At 45.8% G+C, this 21,277-nt stretch overlaps 1 protein-coding gene across 2 annotated transcripts in view; it reads left to right on the forward strand.

The window, feature by feature from the left end:
- The first annotated feature begins 767 nt into the window (after positions 1–767).
- The window catches only part of GNG12 (G protein subunit gamma 12), a 118,826-nt gene continuing 98,316 nt past the window's right edge, over positions 768–21,277 (forward strand). The window contains exon 1 of one of the 2 annotated variants that reach the window (XM_036256756.1): positions 768–878. The gene's annotated coding sequence lies outside the window, so the exon portion shown is untranslated. The remainder of the gene's footprint in view (positions 879–21,277) is intronic. The other variant, XM_036256757.1, reaches the window with a different exon arrangement.

Consider the following 21,277-nt stretch of genomic DNA (forward strand, 5'->3'; position numbering starts at 1 on the left):
ACTGTACGAATAAATTGAAGTCTGTGGAAACAGAAGTGGCTCTTCAAGCTGCCGGACCCTGAATCCATCCAGCAAAAAAACAAAAAACAAAAAAACAACAAACCAACCAAGTCCAATTAATTCATTACGCAGAACTCTGCCAGGTGCTGGGCTTTCGGAAACACAAATTTCATGGGAGAGAGATGGAGGTGAAGGTCATAATGGGTGGATTTACTTCGCACACAACAATCCGCAGTACATCTCCACTTTCTGGGAAACAGATCTCTCCGTGGCCCCGGGGCCCTTTAAATTTCACTGTGACTGTTTTCTTAAGAAATTCCTGGAGCGGAGCCTAAGTTTGGTGTAGGGGGTTGGCAGCGCGCAGATTCGCGGCCCAGGGGACTGGCGGCCGGGGTTGGCGAGGCGTTCGCTCGCGAAGGAAACTTCCGAGGAGTCAGCAGCCCCCTGGAAGGTAGGGAAGGGGAGCCCGGAGAGTCCTTGAACTCCAGGGCTTCCGTGAATTCGGGAGCGGAGAAATGCGAAGGGCTAAGGCGGCCAGACGTTTGCGGAGTTTCGCAGCTCCCGACCTCCCCCATCTGCCCGCCGGGACGCGACCCGGGATGGGCTGCCGGAACCGGGAACAGCCGGAGCGTCTGGGACAGAGGGAGGGCGAGGGCCGCAGGAAGGAGTCTGGGCCGCCACCGCCCCGCCCGTCGGGCTGTCCGCCCCGCCCACCTCGAGCGAGGCGGAGCCGACGCGGGAGCAGCGGGAGGAGAAGGAGGTGGAGGAGGAGGAGAGGTTGGAGCCGTCTCCAGGAGCCCTTAGAGACCGAGTCCCCGGCGGCGGCGGCGGGGCAGCGCACCGGCAGAAGAGTGAGCACCGAGCTGCGGACGCAGGTGGTGAGTCGGGTCCCTGCGGGGACAGGGGCGCAGCGCGGGGCGTCGGCCGGCCAGTTCGGGGGCCGCCTCCGAGTTCCCGGTGCTGGGAAGCGAGATGGAGGGAGGGAACGGAGGAAGGAAGGAAGGAGGGAAGAGTGTCCCGGAGGGCGGGGACTGGTCGGGGCACTGGGCGCCGGAGAAGGGGATGGGGGAGGGAGGGCACGGGACGCGGAGACCGGGGACGGACGGCGCGCTCGCCTCGACGGGCGGCAGCCAGGGCTCGGGAGCAGGGGGACCCTCGGGGCTGGGGCTGGGGAAGCGGCCCCTGAGATGGGGGCGGGAGCGGGGGAAAGGTCTCCCCGCTAGCTCCTGTCCTCGCTTCTCCGGGGTGGTGCGCCCCGCGCCGGGTTGGGGCTGGGAGGCTCCCGCGTTCCAGCCCCGGCTTTGCGGTGGTGCCAGGTTTGGGAGGAGGTCCGGCCTCTGGGGGCCACCCGGCGCCACGCCCCTCTTCCCCGACTTTCTTCCGCTCTTTCTCAGGACTCGCCGGCGGGTGCGCAGCCCGGCAACCCGCTCGGCGCCGAGGGTCTAGGGGGGGAGATAGCGGGTCACCCAGAGGAGGACCCAGAGCACACGTCCCGCGAGGGACCCTGCGAGCAGGTAGTGACCCGGAGACCGCATTTGCAGGTGATAGATATATGGGGAGGTCAAGACTCAGATGTGAATCTTGCGTGATTTTAAAAAAGAGTATTACTCGGGCACATTGCGTGGAACAGGGTGACTTCCTTTTTTATTTTGTTATTTTTTAAACTTCAACCAGGACATATCAATTAAAGCTGATTTTCAAACGCCGAAGCTAAAGACTCCCGACACTCACTTGTCCTTCGCCTTACGTTTGTGTCTTGTAAACTTAAACCATTCATAACTTTTGAAAAGGAACTGGTGATTCTCGTGAAATCACTGCCGCGGAGTAAAACTTCGGACCACTAGAAATCTCAAAGAAGGAATTGACGGGGCCTGTCATCTTGTGGTCTCCCCGGTCCGGGCGTGGTTGTATGTATACAAACAAGTGCTTAGCGGAGGAAATGGACAAAAACCGGAGAGAAGGGAGGTCCCCTGTGCCCACGTGTCAGGGCACGTTAAATGGCTGCTCCGAGTGGAAACAAACCGGGAATTTATTAGACCTTGTGGAGTTGGAGAAACTTCACCTGATCAGCTTCCTTCCCATCGGTTTGAACCCCCCACCCCCAACCCCGTTGTCTTTGCGGACGCTGTTTATATTTCCCGGGGCTGTTGTAGCTTCCTTTGAGTAGATGGTCTAGTATGAATCTTTTGGATGTTGTCAGAGGCAGGGGCTGTGTCTGTGTGTTCTCTACTTGAAAAGCGGAGTTTGCCGTGGTTTTTAAAGTGCTAGTCACTGTACTGCACCATTGCTGGTGCTTCTCAGCCTCCGTGTCAATTGTTGCAGGATGGCGGCCCTCACCTAGGAGAACCAGGAAGGCAGGCAGCCATGGAGGTGGGTTTTACTATTGCCAAAACAATCACATTCAAGTAAGAGGCTGTATTTTATTTTCAAGCCAAATTGTATGTATTAGCAATCCCCTTTCCAATAAACAAACATGATTCACACACCACATAATTTAAGAATGTAATCAAATGTTTTATAGAGACTTCAGTGACAAAAGGACTTTGGGATCAAATAAATGTTCAGCCCCTTTGAGTTCCCTAACAGTTAACTAGCACCATAAAATCTTGGTTCAGGTCCAAAAAATGCTGAACAGTCTAAGAACTGCGACTTTAGACCTTATAAAAAAAATGCAGTTGTATTTTTTTTTTTTCTGCAGTCGTATTTTTACTGTTTAACCCAGGTATTGAACCCCGACAACATTTAGGTTTGTGTAGAAATACATAAATATGTGAATCTGTGTTTCATAAGAGACTGAAAAGATTAATATCATAACATTTTTCTTTGTTTTGAGCTCCAGGCTCATTGGAAAGACTAGCTCTCTAACAATGAGATTTTCCGTGTTGGGCTTGTGTTGTCACTTGTTGAAGGACATGGGTGGTTTGTCAGACTGTGACAGCTAAGAGCTTCATAGTGAAAACACTTGAGGAAATGGTTAGCAAATACAAGATTAGTTGTTGTTTTTTTATGTTCAAAACCTCCTCTCTGGAAGAAAAAGAAAATTCTCGGGGGTGGGGGGGGGCAAATGGTGATGGAAGGAGACTTAACTTGGGGTGGTGAACACACAATACAATATATAGATTATATAGACGATGCATTATAGAATTGTACACCTGAAATCTATATAGTTTTATTAACCAATGCCATTCCAATAAATCCAATTAAAAAAAGAAAATTCACATTTAGAATCATGTCATTGATTGTGTTGGATTTGTAACTGAGTGTTTTTTGTTTTGCCTTTTTTTATAGATATGTCAGCTTAAGCTTAATCTAGGGAGTAAATTGTGGAAGTCAAATAAAATTTTTCCAAGGCCTGATTGGAAAGAGAAGCAGTTTAACAGTGGTTTGTGGTGTGGGTTTTGGTGGCATACAGTCAGACCTGGATGGGAATATTAGTTATTTAACCTTTTTCAGTCTGACTTGTGAAATGGGGATGCTAGCGATCTCTATTTTTATGGTTTTTATGAAAGTATATGAAACAGTCTTTGGAAAACACTTTGCACCTAACACAGTTAATGTTCAAAATTATTAGATATTTTACTGATATAGCTGACTCAGGCTATTGGATACATTACGAGAAGCAGTTTGAACCTTCGGGAAACGCAGATAGTGCAATTTTAGATTCTAAAGAAGGTACCTGATTTTATACATAGATTCATAAATAGATGTAAAATATTTTTGTACATGTGTGTCATGTTTTTACCAGTGATATGAATAATTATGAAGAATGGATTAACCGGTTTAATATGCTTTTAGCGTTGAAGTTACAGATGTATAATGTTTTTTAAAACTAGGCAGTCAGAAACATTTCATCAATCATATTTAAATTTAAAGAGAATTTGTATTTCAAATAGTTCTGTTTATTAGCCCTGAATAGGAAATTAAACCAGGAACAGAAGTATTTGTCTTAACCAACTATGACTTTTAATTAAAGTATGAAGAAATGTGACCCAGGGGTATCCAGTTATTTACTTTTTCGTGTACTGATGTCCAGTGCCAACAGATAAGCCATAAGTAGTGTTTAGAACCGATTGGAAGTGTTCACTAAATGTTTAATAAAAGCATTATGATATTATAAACTTTTTTGGGAGTGCATATTTAGTTAATTCAGGAAATCTCATCATTTAATCATTTGCAAAATTTTAAAAATTGCTTTCATCTTTAAAAACAAACCCTTTAAAGTGGCTATTGTTTTTTTTTTTTTCCTAATGCACATTGGGTGCCTAGGATTGGACTGATTGGAATCATAGCTCATGCCACACATGACTTCTCATTTTACTAATTGTTCCACAGGGACACAGAAATGGTGCTTTATATAATATTTTAAACATAACTGTAAATCATTTCTTGCCTATCACATTATGCTCTGAAGCAGTGGAAGACTTGACTGAATAAATTATTGATTTTTTTTTTTTACTCCTAGAACATCATAGCATAGTGATGGATTCCTGGCTTATGCTTCAAGGTGTGTAGAGTGTGGGCACGTTACTTACTGTTTCTGTGCTTCAATGAGGTGTTGTGAGGAACACGTGAGTTAATCTATCTAAAGCGTTTAGAACAGTGCCTGACCCATAGTCTGTGTTCAATAAATATTAATGTTAAATTACTACTTACTGAAATTTTCTCTTTCTAAATGTCATATGATGAGCATATATTATGTTTGTAACAAGAAAACAACTATACAAAATTTCAGTGGTTCCCCAAAATCTAAAAAAGCTCAGTAATTAAAAAAAAAAAAATCCTGCCAAGCAGTACTTATGAAGTAAGAGAATATAATTAGGCAATTGTCATTGCATCTTTTAAATGTGAGATGGATTACAAAATTCTCCTAGATCTAGAGCTTATTTTTCTTTCTTATTAGAAACTTTAAAAAAAATTACTGATCCATGAAGTCCATGTTAGGGGAGGTTAAGTAGGGAAAGGGCAGTGTGCACAGTGATAGTGCATTATTACAGTTACCACCAGGTTTTAAAAAGTGTATGCATAGAAAACAGTCTGGAAGAAATCCATACAAAGGGATGGTGGGACTATGGTGCTTCCCCCTTTCCTCCCCCCATTTTCTCCAATGAGCATGAATATATAATAAAGAATAATCCATTTGTGTAAGAGTTGTTCAGTAAAAATTCTGGTTTATTAGCTACAAATAGCAGGATTTTGCTGTTATTTTAGAAAAAACACTAGCCCACATAGCAATTAAATGTCAAAACCTTGGTAGTGAGAATTGTTTAACAGTAAAAGAGAGGTTCTCTCAGAAGTTTGCAGATTTATTATTGTACAAGATGTTTGAAATCAGGGTCTGCATACAGACCCAGTCCACCAACTTTGACTCACGGGAGTTGTCATTTCCCAGATCCCAGCCCTGCATTGACCAGTTGTCTGCACACAGCACCTTCAGCATGTCAGATGCCTGCAAGGCAGTCACGAGGAAGACATACAAGTGCACGTAATTTTACAGGAAAGTTCGATAGATAAAAAATGCTCTTGGCAGAATTGTGCGACTCCACTGATTGAGCCGTTTTACATTTTGGGCCCAGGTCTAGGCCCTTTGCATACATGGTCTTGCTCGATCTTCTCAACAGGCCAGATGAAGAAACTGAGGCTCCCACAGTGGCCAGACCAGAAGTCCACCCAGAGTTGTTCTGACTCCACGTCCCATTCACTAAGCACTGTGGTAAGAGCTGAAGTTGAGGTGCATCCAGCTCCTTTTAGGGGTGAGATGACCCACCTGAGAATTTTCATTGCCTTTCATTGATCTCATCCTTCTTCAGCCATAGAAGTTGAAACTTGCAAAATTACCTCAGATACCCAGCAGGCCTAAAGTGATCTGTGAAATCAGCCTCTCCCATCCCTGGACTCCCAGAGAGGGCTGGAGAGTGCAGATGAAGGAACTGGCCTGCTGAGTCCTATTCCAGAACCAGCTCATACCAACAGGTCCTGTCCTCACCACTTCTCTCTCAGGAACAAAGGAGAAGAGCAAGCAGGTGGCTTGGATCCAGGGAGAGACTGGAGGTGATTTGACTGAAGGTTACTTCTAGCTAAATTATTCCAGATATTGCCAAGTCTCTTGAAAATCATTTCTAGTGTCACTTAAATGTTTGGTTTATCATGTCAGGCTTTATTGGGTATCGTAAAAGTGCTTAACTCTGAGTGTCTGGTTGCCATCTTCTGACAAGGAGGGTTTTTGTCTTCTTTTAATGGGTCTGCATTTGAGAAGATTACTGTATAATAAAAAGCAGGATATTGCAGACCCGTAAGACTTTTGATACTTTTAATTCTGCTGGAGAATTAATAGCTAAAAGAAGAATTTCTTTTAGGTCTGCCTTAGTGAATCAATTGCTAAGAATCTTTTGCAGTTTTTCACATTCATTGTAGGCGGGTGACTTTGGGACCAGAGGACAGGAGGCCTTACATCCCCTGTACTTGTTCACAGAATAGACTAATTCTACTTGCAGTCAGTGTCACGTAATTGACATAGATCCCCTTTGGTTGATTCAGAAGAAGTGTAACTTTTGGTTTAACTTGAGTTGGCGTCATCACAAATGTTCACGGGGGTGGATTCTGAATCAGCTGTCCTCTCTGCACTTGAATTCTGTATATAGAGCTGCCTTTATTCCAAATGGCTGTGTGCAAACTAACATGAAGCCTTTGGGGGTGGAATCTTAACTTTACCAATACAGAATAATCAAGGATTTTATTTAGCTGCAGATCACCAGCTAAGATGTCCCTGAGCACTGGACATTAACCTCTCAGGCCCCACTGGGAACCACTGACTAAGACCCCGACCTTGCAGTGAGCTCAAATTTTGTCTGTTTTTCGGGGAGAAATTATTGCAAAGGAACAACACAGTTTAGCTCTCAACACGAGCTAAATAAACCTAAGAAAGGAAAGAGGGATCAAAATCCAAAAGCTGCTTGGGCTTTATTGAGACTCACTGAGGACTTTATTGATGTAAAAGCATCACACCAGTTTAGTCAACTGGAATCTCAGGCAAATTGGGAAAGTGTTGAAACTAGCAGACTTGGTGCCTAGACTACAGAAACCTTTGAGTTATTTAGACCGAGGCTGGCTTCACATGGGTGGGTTGGGTCATGATTGGCTGCTTAGACAAATTGTCAGGAAAGGTTTGGATGTCTGGCCAAGAAGCAGAAGGATTGGATTGTGACTTCCTGACAGGGCTGTCTTGAACTCTTGTAAAGGTGGTTCGCTGCACAAGAGTGCTGACCAAGGAAGCAAGTGGAAGCTCAGATCATGTTTTCTAGGCTCAAACTACCTCTGCCAGAAGGAAGGGGCACTTCTTTCTGACCCCATCAAGCCTGCAAGGCGTGGTCCACTAGGAGGGTTGCCTCTTTCTAATTCACCCAGAGGCATGATGCAGCCAGCAGTTGCTCTGCCTCTCACAGCCCCTCCAGCCACCGTGTCCCTCTGAATGCCATGAGCCAGCAGAGTCTGGCACATTGTAGGTGCTTAATAAATGCCAGTGGAACGAAGGAATAAAACCATGTTTCCTGCAGTGTGTGCCAGCCAAGTGCCTGAGCCACTGTTCTTTTTTAATAAAAAAAAAGTAAAATTGATTGTATTGGCTGGGAAAGGCATGCTCAGTGGTGCATGTTCCCTGTGACAGGTCAGCGTTTCCTAAGGGGCAGTAAAGACTAGCACTGGGGGTGTTGTTGACATTGCTTACTGTTTGTGCAATGCCAACAACATGCTTAGTATTACTGCCTGATACATGCCGGGGTCCCCGTACCCTTTTGTGGTCCACCTGTTAAAGGGAATACAGTGCTGACTCCTGGGAATGTGCACAGGGATTCATGTGATTTATTAGCCAGCAGTGGGCCCTCCCCTTGGGGACAGGATACAAAGGACAGTGGCCTCGGGAGCCTTTGGAACTTACCTATGAGCACTGCTTCTTGTGTAAAACGACTTTTCTGATTTAGAGGGTAAGAAGTGGGGAGCCTTGTTGCTAAAGCTACCAAACACTAAGAAAGGGAGTGAGCGTGTGTGTCCATGTCCCCAGGGGCAGCTGGCGCTTCTTTCCTGCCTTCTCTTGTAAGTTGATCCTTTAGAGAGCCTCCTCTGGGAATCACTTCCCTTTCCTGGCTCCTCTCCTGGGAGACAGTCTGCACAGCAGGTAGGGTCAGCCGTGTTTAGTGATCACACTGCTAAGGCAGTGATTCTGGGGTTAGAGGCCCAGGTTTGCACTTAGGACCTTGGTCATCTGCTGTTTTAGGGAGAGGCTGTTTTATGGGAAAAGCCTACAGGCACAGAAAGGTGAATGCCCTTCACATTTAATCTGGTTGAACGCAGCTTTCTTCAGGCCAATTTTGATTCCCCAAACAGAAATAGCAGAAGATAACAATTCTTAACAAGGATTCCCCACAGAATTTTGTAGGTAGCAAACTTACCTGTTGCACTTACAGTATGGTTTGATTTTACAAAATTCCAAGAGTCTCAACTTTTTAGGAATATTTCTCTGTCAAATTAAGCAGAATATTCCAGCACGTGCTTTGCTCTTTTTTTTTTAACATAAATATTTGATGAGCGGCGTGCTTCAGTCATTACTGTCCAAATCTAGAGCAAATAAATGCTCCTGGCATGCTCCTTGGAGGCAACCATAGTGCCTTCCATCCACCTGCAGTTCTATGACTTCCTTCTGGCTGTAATACATCTCAAGGGGCTAAGGACACTCACACCTAGCAGACAACATAAAACAGGGCAGAGATCAACTCATGTTCACTCTGCTCACCTGCCTAACCTCTGGACTAAGGTTTCTCTGATTTACTGATGTCAACTTGAGAACTGAGCGCCTCCACCCAGGTTTCCCAAACCCCGAAGCTAAACTCCTTGGCCCTGTGTCTTCCAAGCCAGTCTTGTCTTGTTCTTCACACTCATGTGAAAAATTATACAACCTCTTCAGTTTTTCAAATAGGCAATATATATTTATATGGTCCCCCAGGACCTTACAACCCTACATAAAGGTGCACACTGAGAACTCTTGCTCCCATCCCATCCAAGTCTTTCCCACACTCTATCGGTAGCACCTTGTAAATGCAATCTAGTAAGAATATATATTTTTATTCTTCCTCATTTCATAAAAGATAGCATATTATATATACTCTTCTGTGCTTTGCTTTTTAAAATTAGCAGTATATCCCGGAGTTCTCAGCACAAAGAGGTCTCTCCCAATCTCAGTATTCCTCGCTTGCTCTCACTGTTTCTCTCCCTCAGCATGATGGTTTTCCATTGTGGGGATGTACCATAGTTTATTTGGCCAACCCTATTACCTACCGGACCTTTGCACTATTTCCAGTCTTTTGCTATTATAAACTGTGCTGCAACAAATAAAGGTGTAATAAGTCATTTTGCTCTTGGGCAGGTGGACCTAAAGGCTGGATTCCCAGAAGTGGGGCTGCTGAATCACAGGGCCCACTAATCCCCCTCTGGAAGGGTTGACTCATGTTGCCCTCTCTCAGGCAATGAACAGCCCCACCAGCAAGAAGTGGGTCATCTCATTTTATTTTTCCTAATCTGGTTAGAAGGAAATGCTAACATTGAGTCATTAAAATTTTTCAAATGATGAGTGAGGTGGAGGTTCGGGGCCATTTGTACATCTTTTTCTGTGTACTGTCCACACCTATTGATCCTCCTGTGGACATGTATTGACCTTTCTTCCTGAAGCCAGCCTCCTGCCTACACTGCTGTCAAAATCTCTTAAATACTTACCTAAGAGTCTGATGGCTCTTTTGGGCCTAAGGGTAGAAGTTGGCTGCCAAATTGTCAGTGCAAAATTGAGAGAAGTGGAAAGTAGGGTTTTATGCCAATTGCTAATGTCTGATTTATAAATAGTTTTTCAGCTAATGGTATTATTAAACTGGGGCTTCTCCAAAACCATTATGCGGATGATCTTCTAGTCTTGAATTTCTCCCTCTCAAACAAAAACAAGAGAGAGAGGGCTCGAGAATATATAAATTCCAATGGCATTTTCTGCAAAATCTTTTAAGAAATCTAGAGTTTCCCATTTACATGCATCTCCTGAAAGGTGTACGTGCTGAGTTTTTAATCTGCTGAATTGGGCTCCTGTTTGTCCTTTGATCTCACCATCAGAGAGCTGTTGTCTATATTTCCAAGATGAAGAAGAGAAAGTAAAAGTACAAAGTAAGGAGACCTGCCAGAGTTCAGGATTTGACAATGGGTGTGGGGTTGGAGTTGCACAGAATCATCTTTCTTTTTTTTTTTATCCTCTCCCGAGGACACTTTTCAGTATTTTGTTCAGATAGAGTGGGAGGGGGATAGAGAGAGAGAGAAAAACAACGACGTGAAAGGGACACATCGAGTGGCTGCCACCCGCACGGCCCAACCAGGGCCGGGGACAAACTGCAACTGAGGTACGTGCCCTTAGCGGGAACCGAACCCGGGTCTCTCCAAACCGCAGGCCGACACGCTAATCACTGAGCAATCAGCGAGGGCTCATCTTTCTTTTTGAGATGCTCTTTCAGTCAGGTCTTGGGATGCTAGTGTAATATAAATTAATTTTCCTATTTTTAAAAACAAAATCCATCGAGAGGGAAATTATGGGTTAGGACTTAGACTTGTGGGTCTTTTGGTTAGCGTTTAGAAATTCCTATGACGCAGTCCTATGTAAAGTGAGCTGACATCTCCATCAAAAACACACAAACAAAAACAAGAGAACACCTCACAACGGTGATAACAGGAGCTCTCCTCAGAGTTCCTGTATTTACCAGCAGCTCCTGAGAGCTCCAGAAAGGCGGGTCTGCTCTTCCAGGCGCAGTGTCCTCGCGTCAGCTCCTGAACACCTGGATGATCATCTTTGTGAAGGTTGCTTTTCAGCTCTCTGGGTGCTTACTTTTTTCTTCCAGTGCTTCTGTTTCTCTGTCACTGTAGTGTTGACCTCCCCCACTATAGTGTCAGCTCCATGAGGACAGGCTCAGGGTTTGTTGTTCTGTCTCTAGTTTCTAGAACGTTACCTAGCACCTTGAGGTGCTCCATTACTAGTGGGTGAACCAATGCTACCGTGGGTACCTTCCATGCATATTTTTTTGTTTGTTTAACTGCTGAATTGGACTCCTGACTAGGTCTTTGTGGTCTGTATGTTCGGGATCCCATGTCAGCCGCAGGCTGGGTGGGGCTGGGAGGGTCACAGTAGCCATTCCTTGGCCTGTCAGCAGGATTCTGTAGCCCAGTGTGTTCTCTGATACTGTTCATGATGGTTTAGAGCTCAGGCTTGCAGCCTGAATCACCTGGGCAAGTCACCTGACCTCTCAGATGCCTCGCCCATTTCCAAAATAGAGAGAATTGCACCATATCTCAACCAATCTAAAATGCCATCAATTATGAGACATGCCATTATTCTATATGCCACAAAGAAAAAAATGGCCCATTCGGCTGTAACCCACATCAACCCTAAGAGTGTATTATTTTCTTTGACTGCTGTAACAGATTACACAAATTTATCAGCTTAAAACAATACACATGTATTCTCTCACAGTTCCATAGGTCAAAAGTCAGCATGGGTTTGGCTGGTTTCTTTGCCCTGGGTTTTACACAGCCAAAACCTCACTGGGAAGCTTTGGGAGGAATCCATTTGCAGGTCATTTAGGTTGTGGGTAGAATCCGGGTCCTTGCTTTGTGGGACTGAGGTTGTCTTCTTTGCTGGCTGTCAGCTGGAGGCCACCTGCAGCTCTTAGAAACCTCCCTGGGCCTTGCACTTGGACCCTTCATCTCAGCGGCAGCACTAGCATGAAAATCGTTCACACCCCTGGAGCCCCTTTGAGGTGACCTTTTGCTCCATTTCTCTGCCTCCAGCCAGAGAAAGTTCTCTGTTGTAAAAGGCTCCTTTGATTCAATTGGGCCCATCTGGATAATCCAGGCTGCTCCCCCTGTTTAGATCTGCAACCTTAATTATACCTGTGAAGTCCCTTTTGCCATGTTGGAGAACATATTTACCGGTTCTAGGAATTAGAACACAGACATCTTTGAGGGTCATTCTGCCTATCACAAAGAATCATCCCAATATCAGGGATGTTAAAATGTGCACAGAATAGGCTTCTTAGAATTGATAAAATACGATCTTTATCTTTGGTTTAGGAATAAAGGAGCTACTAATGTATGTAAAGCATCCAGCCCATTAACAGTAAGTGCTCAGGCGTTAACTATTGTTATTGTGATGAATGTTTTCATAGTGCTCGCGGAAGACCCATCACCTTTCATTTCCATGGAAGTTATTCTCACCGTTCAATGCATTTGGCAAACAAATGAGAAAAAACAGTGTGCAGCAGTTCACTTGATGACAGCTAGGATGATAGTTAACTCCTTGAGTGACAACTACATACCACGTGCTGGGAGCTTCAGGGGCACGTTCTCTTACCCTGCTGTAGCCTCTGAGGCAGGTAGTACTGGCTGCGTGTGCAGGCAAGGAAAGCAGGTTCAGAGAGGTTGTATACTGTCCCACGGCACAGCAGCAAGTGGTGGTGGCATCTTGCTTTCAGTCCAGGTCAGTCTGACTCTGCAGTCAGTGGTCTTCGTGGTACCATGTTATCTGACCCACAGTCCTGGGTGGTATCACATGAGAAGTGCAAGAGAGTCCAGCAGGTGTGGCTCAGTGGTTGAGTGTCAACCCATGCACCAAGAGGTTGCCAGTTCGATTACCAGTCAGGACACATGCCCAGGTTGGGGGCCCAATCCCCAGTGAGGGGCATGCAGGAGGCAGCCAGTCCATGTTCTCTCTCATCGATGTTGCTCTCTCTCCTTCTCTCTTCCTCTCTCTCTCAAATCAATAAAGGAGAGAAAAAAAGAAGTGCAACAGGAAGAGGTGTGCCCCAGGTGTGCAGGCTGGAGGGTGGCTTCCTGGAAGGAAAGGAACACGGAACAGATACTGCTCTGTGAGGTGTCTCTCTTGTACTCAGTTATTTCTTTGCTAATAACTACTGTTGTGCTCATTGAATATTAAGGGCCTGTCTTGTCATCCTTTTTATATTTTTAATAAGCACAAAAATGATCTTTTTTTTTTTCATTCAGAAAGTACTTATCAGTTACCTACTCTGTGGGGACACAGCTATGAACAATATTGTGATGTTATGATTTATAATAAGAAAGATACCGTCTTCCTACCTTTCCTGGCACAGAGCTCCTAAAAAATCTTGGAGTTTCTTAAGTGATTATAACGTTATCTTTTTTATGTTAATGAGGTGACTTTTGGACTATAAGGATGGGGGCTGTTTGCCAGGAAAACCAACCACGTGATGGGAAGGTTGGAACTTTCAGTCCCACTCTTCGGACTTCCTGGAAGAGGAGGGGCTGGAGTTTGCATCCATCACCAGTGGCTAATGATGTAATCCATCGTGCCTATAGAATGAAACCTCCATAAAATCCCCAACGGACAAGGTTTGGAAAGCGGCAGGGTTGGTGAACAGGTGGAGATGAAGGGAGGACGGTGGCCTGAGGAGGGCGTGGAAGCTCAGCGCCCTTTCCCCATGCTTCGCCCTGTGCATCTCTTCCATCTAGACAGTCATCTGTATCCTTTACTATCCTTTGTAATAAATCGGTAATCCAGCGAGTAAAAGGGTTTTCTGAGTTCCGTGAGCCACTCTAGCAAATTAATCGATCCCAAGGAGGGAGTCGTGGGAAGAGGCACAGGTGATAAGCTGGGTGTGTGACTAATGTCTGAAGTTGTGGGGTGGGGGAGACAGCCCTGGAGGCTGAGCCTTTCACCTGTAGAACCTGATGATGTCTTCGGGTAGCTAACGGCAGAACTGAGTTCAGTTTTAGGACACCCAGCGAGTGTCAAAAGTTGCTCGGTGATGTGGAAACACCTCCCTTACCCTTCTCAGTGAGAACTGGGATTGTTGACCCAGAACCCTTTTATATATTGTGTGATTTTCAAAGGGAAGAAAGTTTAGCATTAGTGAATTTCTTCTTTTTAAACCATTTTATGCGTGACCTGGACAAAGAGGAAAGGAGAAAAGGAGGAGGATGGTTTAGCAGACCTGGAGTAAAAATAATAGCTACTGGAATTTAATAAATACTCTAAGATCACAGTTTCTAGAATTTTCCCAAGACACAACTGCAGATCGTCTATCTTAGGCTCTTCAAATTCTCGTAGACATTGTTGGAAACCATCTCATTATCTCCGTCGAAACGTGCTTTTCTTCCTGCCTTCTCTGAAAAAGTCAGTGCAAAACCTCCCCATCTACCCAGGAAGCCAGGCTCTGAACCCCTGAGTCAGCTGGAACTCCTCACCAACGCCTGCAGGTCTACTTCCTAACGAGCCACGTGCCTGCTCTTTCCCCTCACTGCCTCTCACCTGGATTGTTGCCATGGCTTCCCAGCTGACCTCTGCCCTCCAAACTGCCACCCGGCTGGCTTTTCTAAAACATAGATCTGAATACGTCAGTTCCTGTCACGCAGCTGCCTAAAGGCATTACAGTTTGTGATGGGTTTCTGCTGTCCAGGTTCATGGCCTGCCTATGCTTCTTATGAACTCTGGAATCAAAAGTGATTTCGTTGCTCTGTGTCTCAGTTTCCCCATCTGTAAAATGGGAATGATGATAGCACCTACCTCACAGGTAGGTTTCGGAGTTTGAGTGAGTTAATAAGTGTGGAGCACTTAGGACAGTGCCTGGCACACAGGAAGCCCCCAGGAAACGTCGTTACCCCACAGCCCTTCCCGGCACAGCGGGAGCTCACCTTTCCTGCCGCTCTCCACCGCATTCCTTCCCCTTCCGGCCACACAGTGCGGTCTGCAGACAACTGTTTGTTCAGGACCTGCAGCTAGCCGAGTGCACACATGGAGGGTACGTCTTCCGGGGTGTTCATAGTAATGTGACAGTCACTTTACATCTCTTGAATCTAGTAAAAAAACGAGACTTGCATTTTATGTTTTATTTTTCTAACAGTTTGCTTTAATTGCATTTTATAAAAGTATTGGTCTGTGATGAATTAGAAATAAAGTTGTTGGGGGGGGCTGGTCTGTCACCACGGGTAGTTTGAGAAGCACTTCTTTGTTCCACACACCCTTTGTTGATCACACTGGCCAAGTTACTCATATTCACCGTGTAACCTTAAATCTCTCTGGATTTTGTCAGTTTCCTCTGCTTAGAGTTTATTACACATTAAGCATCAATAACAGTGCCAGACGGACTCTGGGGACATAAGATGACTAAGGTACTACCTCTACTTTCGAGAAAGTTTCACTCAAACTACCCAGTGATTTTCTGCCTGTCTTTTGAAACCTAGCATAATGTCATTCTCTCTTTTATCCATTAAGAAAACATTTATTAAATACCAGCTGTTTACTAGGCTCTTGCTGCATTCTATTCCTGCCCTTCAGGACCACCAAGCTCGGGGCGGGGGTGGGGGTAATGGACCCACAAACATGTGACACTGGGACAGAGTGTTAAACAGCAGTGTGAGTGGAGCATGTGGTCCCGGGGATGGCGTGCCTGGCTTGGCCTAGGCTGGGCAAGGGCGTGGGGAGGTCAGACTGTTTCCACAGTTACAGTAGATGCAGTGTCATCAAAAGATGATGATCTAGAGCTTGAGGGCAAGCCCAGGACCCAAGCCCAGCTCTGCCACTCACCAGCCATGTGACTGAGTGACTACCTCTCTGTTTTGTTCCGGTCAGGCCGCTATGACAATACCACAGGAAAGGTGGCTTATAAGTGACAGCAATTTATTTCTCACAATTCTGGAGGCTGGAAAGTCCGAGATCATGACACCATGGGTGCAGCGTCTGCTGAGAGCCCACTTTCCGGTTCATAAACACCTGTCCTGTCTTCTTGCTGAGCCCTTACGTGGGGGAAGGTGGGGAGCCTGTGAGGCCTCTTATGTAAGGGCACTGATTGCATTCACGAAGGCTCCACTCTCATGACCTAATCACCTCCCAGAGGCCCCAGCTCCTAATGCCATCACATTTGGGTTCAGGATTTCAATGTGAATTCTTAGGGGACACATGCATTCAGACCATAGTCATCTCTGAATCTCAGAGTCCTCATTTGTAAAATGGGGGTAACAGTACCTGTCTACCTCAGGAGACCATTTTGAGGCTCACCTGAAATTATTATATACATAACGGGCCTAGAACAGTGCCTGACATCTACAGCTCCAGAAATGTTAGGTGATAATACACTTGCTGGCACCTATTTGATCTCTTCTTTACCCCCCTTGTTGGACATATTTAAATTTTCCCTTGTCTGGGTTTCCAGTGGTATGTTGTTCAACCAATTATTACACCGAATTGTATAGTTCCGTATTTCTGTCTCCCCTTCAGAATGTGTTGTGTCCCTTGAAGTCAGTGACACTCTTTCATTTTTGTATTGCCAGTGACAGGCAGTGCCCAGTGTAGAGAAGACTCAATAATGTTTAGAGAATTTATATTGTATTAAAATAATCCAACTTTGAGCACTGCTTTTCAGAAAGCTTTGTGAGGAGTCTGGTTATTATGGACTGCATATTTATGTCCTCACAAAATTCACGTGTTGAAATCCTAACCTCCAACAGAAGGGTATTAGGAGGTGAGGCCTTTGGGAAGTGATAAGTCATGAGAGTGGAGCTCTCATGAATAGGATTAGTGTCCGAATAAAAAGTGCCCTAGAGAGCTGTCCTGCCTTGTCCACCGAGTGAGGACAGTGAGAAGACAGCCGTCTGTGAGCCCAGAAGCAGGCTCTCGCTGCATCTGCCGGTGCCTTGAGCGTGGCCTTCCAGCTCCATGACTGAGAAACAGGAGTTGGTTGTTGACGTCACCAGTCAGTGGAATGCTTGTTACAGCAGCCTGAACGGGCTGGAACACTGGTCAAACACCCGTTTCCATTTTACAGATGGAGAAACTGAGGCTCCTTCTAGACTGTTTCTGTTACTTATCCAAGGGTATGGAGTTAGCACATGACAGAGGTGAGATTAGAACCCCACACCTCTTGTTTTCCCACTTTGTGCAGCCTTGTCTAGTCTACCCTGTGAGTTGGGGGTCTATCTGGGTGCCCGCCAGGCTCAGAACCTCTTATTACCCAGCCCTGCCCATACCAGAAGGGTTGAGTGGGCAGGAGCCAGACCTGAGGAACCTTGCGGCACACCCTCTCCGCGCCCACCTCACTCACTGCCCACGGGTGTTTATAGGTCACACCCTCAGTGTTGAGGGTGCACCTGGAAACCTGGGGTGGAGCTGGGGGACGCAGGCAGCCTGAGCTGGAGGCAGGAGGCTTTAGGAGAGTGGAGGGAGGAGGGAAGACCTTGTCCAAATAGTGAATAATTTATAATTAAGACTACAGGGCTCAGTGAGTCAAGGGGGAGGAGCCCAGTGAAGGTTGGGTCCTTGGGGAGGCACTTGTAAAGATCTCTGAAGGGTAAGGAGCTGTTCCTCTAGACTTCTTTCCCTCCATAAATGTCTTGATGCGTTAGAACACAGAATAAGTGATTAAAACACAGAATATTCTCCTGAGCGTAAAGGGTAACGACCCCCTTTTAAAGAGGGTGGTACCCTTTGCGCTCAGGAGTATATTCTGTGTTCTAATCACTTATTAAGGGTCAGGGTAAAGGGGTGAATTCACACCAAGGACTCTGACCTCAGACTTTTTCACCAAGAAAAGTTTAAAATTTAAGACTTTGTCCATTCGTTACCTGTTTTAATCTTTTGTTAGAAAAAAAGAAAAATGATCCTTAAAGGGAATAGAATTGAGTGGCGCAGGCCGCCTTGAAAGCAGAAGAGACCGAGGTAGTGGTTTGGGAACTCCTCTGCACATTAGAATCAGCTGGGGTGTGATTTTGAAAACCACGAAGCCCTGGCTGCACCCCAGACCTGTGAAGTCAGCCCTCTGGCGCGGGGCCCAGAGGGCAGCGTCTCTTAGGGCTCCCAGGCGTTGGTTCAAGCTCACAGCCAAGGGCGGGGAGGTGGAGAGTGGCCTTCCTGCTGCCCGAGTTAGCTGCGTCTGGCAGTGCCGGCCTTGGACTCCAGGGGATGTGGTGATGTGGCTGCCGGGGAGTCTTAGGGATTTGGGCTCATTTTCCTCATGAAATTCTGGGGTCTGGGAGCCCCTTCCTTGAAACACGCTGAGCCCTACCTTTAAGCTGTCTGACCCAGCTCTTCTGCTTATGAACACATTATTGGTGTATCCTGTGAGGTAGAAACAAAAAAGAGTGTCCTTGAAGGAAGTGTCACTGTTCAGTCCCGTTTTGACAGTCACCCATAGTGTGACAGCGCCGTCCTGGGGACAAGCTGCACGTGTGCGAAGGAGGCCTTGGACAAGGCCTCTCTCTGTGGGGCAAGTCGTACCATCTCCTGGACAGTTTTCTTGAGAAAACTGAATCTTGGGACTCTGCGACATGCGTGAGTGTCATGTATGGCCAGGTCCAGCCTGTGGCGCCTCAGAGCAAATTATTGTTTTGAGAGGTATATGTAGGCTCTTGAATTTTGACTAGAAATGGCTTTAGTGGTCAGTGTTCATTTTGTTTTTGGTCCGTTAGCGTATTTTGTTTTTATCAGACACTTAGTAAAGGAAAAATTGTGAGGGAAAATGACCTGCAAAATTCACATTCATGGAATTGATTTGGGTATTTGTTTTGCTGGATACAGATACTTTTGGGGGGAGGGCAAAGTTTTGTTTGGATTGAATGTCCACTTCACCTGGATTTTCCCTTGAAAGCTGGAAGCCTTCTGTATGGTAACACTTTCCACAAGCACCTGAAAGTGAGAGTCCCTTGGGACTCTTATGGTCATAAACCAAATAAAAATGAACACTCAAGAGTGCAGCTTGGTTTTCAAACTGACTTCACTTTCTATAGCGTTGATGGTGAGGGCAAAAGGGAAGTAACTTTTTTGTGTACCTGCTCTTGAACAGGCATTACAACCCCATAAAGTATAATTAGTTTATTTTACTGAAGAGGGTAAACTATAACTCAGAGAGGTTCAGTAACTTGCCCAGGGCTGCACAGCTCATGAGTTACAGAGCCAGAATTCAAACCTGTGCCCTCTTGACTAGACCATGCATCCATCTAGTTCTAAAACACACACCCTTAAAAACTGTTAATTTTCTAGTCCCTTTAAGAGACTTTTAAGCATACAAAACATAAAAGCACAGTAAAACCAGAGGCTCTACGGAGTCAGCATCTATGGGAGGACAGAAAGTGCAGAGGAAGTGGAACTGCTTCCTGGCCGGTACCATGTTTCTAAAGAACCCAGCAGTCGCTCATGCAGACTTGTTAAACCCACTCGTGACCACTCCGAACACTGAAATTATCAGTTCCCAGCTCAGTTGTCTTTGTATTATCTGTGACTTGCCCTTGTTGAATATGGAGTTGTCAGCGGTAGGAACAGTTTTGCTAAGTGTTACTATGCCTTTAGTTGATTGTTGCACTGAATGCAGGCATTTCGGTTATTTCACCAGAAAACAATGCTGAGGAAGTTTAGAGCAAATGTTGGAAAAGTGACAGAACCAAAGGGTTGGTGTTCTTCAGAATTTCTAAACAGGAAGGGCTCAGGGTTGGCAGCCCGGAAGGGGTGTTTGCTTAGCAAATAAAATCTTTTTTTTTTTTTTTTACTTTGCTTGCATGTTTTAGTAGTGTTTTCTAAGTATGTGTTTGACTGTATACTTTATAAGGTAAGACAATGCTGTGTCAGGGCAGAGACAGGAGCCTGACTGACAGAGACTAATCCCAGCTCTGCCGCTTGCTACTGTGTGACCTTGAACAAGTTACTTAACCTTTGGATGCCTCAGTTCCCTCTCCTGGAAAATGATGATAATGTGCCTTCTTGGAAGAGTCACTGTGAGGCATAAGTTAATATATATAAAGAGCATGGAACTGTGCCTGACACCGAATAAACTAAGACACTCAGTGAATGTTTGCCATTGTTATTTTAATTAATGGGAATTTAACTGGGAAGGCTGATGGGGTAACTGTTGGGAAGAGGATGCCAAAGTCCTCCCAAGCCAGCCTTTTGCAAATTCTGCCAGGATAAGTAAGTAATTCTCTTTAGCTCAATGATTTGAGGGTCATGTTTTTTTATTCTCATTGTATTCCAATTTTATATTCGTACAGTGTGGTGTAGTGGGAAGGCCATTGAACTATTTAATTTTTAAACATGTTATCATTCTAGCTGTACTCTGAAAAAGCATTAGATGTGGCCTCTGCTGAGATATATATTCAGTGTGGTGGGGCCACAGCCGCGGGGGCCGTGAGGAGCTCTGTGCAGGGACCCGCCAGTGTTCAGTGCAGTGGCCATGGGGCCTGCGCTCAGGCATTGACTGGTGTGTGCCCATCTGATCCTAGGGAAGCCAGTGCCCTCCCACTCCAGATTCAGAGTGAGCAATGTAGTTTCATTCCGTGGTGAAAGGAGATGACCAGCTCTCTGGAAGATACACTATCTTTCTGGCCCTAAACTCCAACAAGCTGGTCATGTAGGTCCTTACATGAAGGACACTGGGGATAGGTTCCTTAGTATCTTCAAAAGTTGTTCCTGGGGAGCATTTGGAGAGATTGTTCTTGTGGCTGTTTCTCATGTTAATCTTGAAATAATTAGAAAGTTGCCGCTTAATGCATATTCAGTGACTGTATTTCTAGGAAATACTGGAGACCCAGTGTATTCTGTTGATCTCATTTGCCAAGTGGCCAGCATGGAAGTCCTAGGAAAGAAAAGTGGGTGGAGTTGGGAATCTGCCGTCTGGAGCTTTTGGTACAGAATTATGGATGTTACGGTTGAAAGAGGCCATTGCGATCATGGAGCCCAACTTCTGCTTGTTACAGTGGGGAGACTGAGGCTCAGAGTTGCCTGAGTTCACAGAACTAATTACCGGTGTCCCCGAGACTCCTGATGGCAGGTGCAGCTGCCCGCTCCGCCCAGCTCCCCCGTCCACAAGCCCGCGCTGGAGAAGAGCTCTGAGCCACCGCGCGTCCTGGCGCCGTGGGAGCCCTCGGGCTGGCCGGTGTGCCAGCCACCAGCCACATGTGGCTCTTGAGCACTTCAGGTGTGACTAGTTAACTGAGAAGTATTTTTTTTTTTGCTTTATTTGATTATAATGAAAACTTAAATGCATATAGGCAGATGTGGCTAGTGGTTATCATTTTAGACAGCCCAACTTCGCAGACCCTGAGAAGGAGAAAAGGCCTGTCCTTACCTCCTACCTCATTCTCACCAGGGGAGAGGCTCCCTTTTCCAGTAGTTCAGGGACAGCTGGCCTGTGCCAAACCGGAAGAATCACCCTAGGCCAGTCACCCCCACTTTCTGGATGAAAGGTAG

Source organism: Molossus molossus, unplaced genomic scaffold (genome assembly GCF_014108415.1).
Source record: "Molossus molossus isolate mMolMol1 unplaced genomic scaffold, mMolMol1.p scaffold_m16_p_12, whole genome shotgun sequence".
NCBI classification, from domain to species: Eukaryota; Metazoa; Chordata; class Mammalia; order Chiroptera; family Molossidae; genus Molossus; species Molossus molossus.